The sequence below is a fragment of the Equus caballus genome, chromosome 13 (genome assembly GCF_041296265.1).
Source record: "Equus caballus isolate H_3958 breed thoroughbred chromosome 13, TB-T2T, whole genome shotgun sequence".
Lineage (NCBI taxonomy): Eukaryota > Metazoa > Chordata > Mammalia > Perissodactyla > Equidae > Equus > Equus caballus.
In genome coordinates this window covers 38,322,008-38,326,168 of record NC_091696.1, presented here as the reverse complement: position 1 = coordinate 38,326,168, position 4,161 = coordinate 38,322,008, and positions in this window count along the sequence as shown.

Genomic DNA, 4,161 nt, shown 5'->3' with positions numbered 1-4,161 from the left:
GGGTCTGAGAACGTCTCCCCCTCAGATAAGTGGGGACTGTGGTACTCTCTCTTGACCAATCTCCTGCCTTCCCCCGTTCCATCCCAGTGGACCCCATATGACTTCATTGTTAGAACCCCCCTCCCTGACCTGATGCCCCACCACACACGATCCTAACGACAGTTCCTCTCTGGAACCTTCCAGGACCTTGTGATTCTGGTCCTTCCCACTCAACCCCCTTCTTTCTGGAACACTGCAGGTTTCCCCACAGTCAGTCTCAGCTGCAAACCATATAAAACAAACGATGGCGGAACTGCAAAAAGAATCAAATACACAAGCAGAGTAGGAGATTGTTACCCTCCCTCTCAGCAATTCACAGACTAAGCAGACAGAACATCAGTAGGGATGCAGAAGATTAGAACAGCAAAGCATCTTAGCCTGATAGAAATATATACAGAGAGAAATTATTACACCAAACAACTGTGGAGTATACATTATTTTCAAGCACATGTGGTATATTTACAAAAATTAAATAAATATTAAACCTATTTGGATATAAAGCCAATTTCAATATATTTCAGAGAAATGAAATCCCACAGAGGATGTTCTCAGATTACAATGTAATTGTGCTGTAAATCCATGATAGAAACACAGACTAGAAATTTCCATAAGTTTGGGAATTGAGAAGTACCCTTAGGAATAAAAGTCAAGGGTTGGCCCAGTAGCCTAGTGGTTAGGTTCATGTGCTCTGCTTCTGCGGCCCGCACTTCACAGGTTCAGATCCCGGGCATGGACCTAGCACTGCTCATCAAGCCATGCTGTGGCGATATCCCACATAAAATAGAGGAGGATTGCCATAGACATTAGCTCAGTGACAGTCTTTCTCAAGCAAAAAGAGGAAGATTGGCAACAGATGTTAGCTCAGGGCCAATCTTCCTCAGAAAAAACAAAACAACAAGAGTCAAAGATTATATTGGAAATGAATGACAATGATCATAACATTACGGCAATAAAATACATCTCCATCTGCCCTGGGAATTCCACTCTGTGTGATGAGATTGTATGATCTCTGAATCATCCTTGATTAAACAGACATCTGCACACCTGAAACAGTGGTGAACATGTCACTTATCTGTCACCCTGCTACCTGTTAGCATGGCTTTACCTTACAAACCTCAGTGGGGGAAAATCCAAGCTGACTCTCATGATTGATCTCCCGATTTCCAGGAAATTGAGCATTTTAAGAGAGAAAGTTCATCAGCTTCTCTCCTGGGGGGGACTGGGGACAACACCCAGAGAGCTTGGCAGCACCAGGAGTGATGGGTGGGGAGAGCCACATAGGCGGGCAGGGGCCCAGGGACCCAGGTGACTAGGACAAACCCCACTGGAGATCATCTCTCCTGGGCCCCGTCCTGAGCTCCCTGAGGTGCTGTTCTGCATGATTGTGCACAGTTTCCCCAACTCATTCAGGCCCATGGCAGCTTAAAATCATTGCTTTAAACCCCACCACTTTTTATTATTATGTAAATTTATAGCAAACAGGAAATATTCTATCACTGTTATAGCAGAAAATCCATGTCTTTTACCATAAATATAAAGAAATGATTAAAAACAAAACAAGGACAACAAAACAATAGTGCACATGAAATTCTGTTTAGATGCTGTTGGCTGCCTAAAGAACCCCAGAGGTGGGCTGACCTGGTTACACAAGGAGAGACCAGTACAGAAGGTGTGGAAGTCAGACCAGCCTAGAAGTGAACGGAAGAGAGGCCCAGCCTGTAAGGGACTGGGGACTTCCATGAAGGGCGCCAGGGTCACCCTGATCATAGCTCCAGCAGGGACGAGGGGGAGAAGGAGAAGTGACAGAGGTTGGGGGCCGGGAACAGGGGATATCCTTCCTGCAGCCAAGGAAGCGCTTGCTCCGCAAAGCCAGTGTGAGCCTCCCATGCAGGGGAGCCCTTCACGGCTCCTGAAGGCCAGGCCAGGAGCCTTGGGCTCAAGACCCAGCTGTGCTGCTTTCCAGCTGTGTGACACTGAGCTGGTTTCCTTCATTAAAATGAGAATGTCCATGCCTGTGTCCAAAGACTGTAATAAGGACAAGAAGAAGTCATGTGCTGAGGCCCCGTGCTCAACATAATCAGCAGCAGCATCTCCCAGGGGCATCTGTCCTTTGGAAACCAGTGCCTTGAAAGTGTGCAGCCATTAAAGGCCATAATGATACAACCAAAGGCCCCTCCTGTTAGCAGCCTGTGCTAAATACTGCTTTTCCTCCAGAGGAAAAGGCTAGTACTGTTGGCTACCTAACCTTCACTCTGTTATCCTATGAGATTTGGGGAGCAGAGCACTGTGAACCACTCAGGGGGACCAGCCCCATCCATTAGCGCTTGTCACCTTCCTCAGATGCTTTATGGGGTTGTCCCTGACTTCACGTGCTGCTGCTGCTCCTTGGTGAGCTGGTCTCAGTCCTGGGACGGGAACTACGGGGTAAGGACAATAAACGCCTTCAGCCCCTGCAGCGCAGAACCAGATGGGGGGCTCAGGTTGAGTGCCAACCACTTATATGGTTTGAAAAGTAAATGTTCATGAAGGAAAGGAAAGAGAAGTTGACTTTTGAGCCGACAGTGGTTAAGCGCATGGCGGCTTTGGGAAAGGATGGGACCTGGCTCAAGTCCCAGGACTTCCAATCTCCACTCTACACCGTGGAAACTTACTTAAGCTCTCTTAACCCCAGTTTCTTTCTCTGTGAAATGGGGGCAGTAAGGTTCATTCTTCACAGGGTTTCTGTAAAGATTCCATGAGATAATGCATATGAGACATCTGGCTAGTTTAAATTTATCATTATTCCTATCATTTTTCCTATGTATACATTTTTTCCTATATCCATATTTACTATTATTGTATGTTTTTGGCTGAAGGCCAGTGGGTATTTAAGAAGTATTGGTGATTTATTATTTTTACATTATTAATTGCACAGAGCCTCATATACGGAAGATGCTCAGTTAACACCTGTAGAGTCAATGAATGCATGCTCTGGAGCCAGACTGCTTAGATCTCCATTCTGATTCCACCGCTGTGGCATCTGGGCAACTTATTTAACTTCTTTAGGCCTCTGTTTCCTTATCTATAAAAAGGGTATAATAAGAGTCCTGAACTCATTAGGTTGCTGTAAGGGATAGATGAGGGGGCACATAAGAGCTCATTAAGTACTGGATGTCATCAGCAGCACCAGCACCAGCAGCAGTTTCAGTCACAGATGAGGCCACAGTGCCTCCTGGTGACCACACAGTGTAAGTGCACATGCACACCAACTGGCGGGCACCCTGCCCCTCTCCCCCGCCCCCCCACCTCCCACCTCTACCCCACCCTACCTCCAAGGCTGGGTTGACATGGCCTGGAAGTTTCCCCTGCACCTGCCTTCCCAGCGCCCACACACAGACATGATGACCTCTGTGTCCTCATCCTCCCCTCCCCTCAAACTGGGCCTGTGGGGCTAGGCAAGCTGAGAGCTCCGCCAGGGCATTCTCCACTTCTGCTGGCCCCATGAGATACCTGGAGGATCAACAGTTCCTTTAAGATTTCTGAGCAGATGCCAGGCACGGGGGACCCAGGTCCTCAAGTCTCATGTTTTGGAGGGTCACATCTTCCCTTGGCATGGAGGATAACTGTCACAGGGAGCCAGATAACTGCGACCTGGCTTGGTCATGGGCCCAAAACATGAAGACCTGAGCATTCCATGCTAGGAGATATAAGACTCATATGCTGCCCAGAGCTGCTCATCTCACTGCCTCTGGTGAGGGAGGAGGGCAATGTTCTGGCCTCCCCGAGCTCTAAGGCTTGGCTCAAGCAGCTTCCTCCAGCGTGAAATCTATTGGAAGCCTCCAATTTTACCTGAAACATTCATGCAAATTCTGCATCCTACTCCCCATTGTATCAGCATGTTTTAGAAAAAAGAAAAAAAGACTCTCAATTTCCTAAATATAAAAGGGAATTTGGTGCTGTAGGATAACGTGACCTTTTCTTTAAAAGCTATGCTATTTTAAAAATCTTTCCCGTCCCTCTTTCTGAACTCCCTCCAAGACTGAAAAATCTTTGTTCAACAAATATTAAGTGCCTGCTACGTGCCAGGCATGATTCAAGGTCTTGGGGATACAGCAGAGAACAAACATCGTCCCTGCTCCCAGG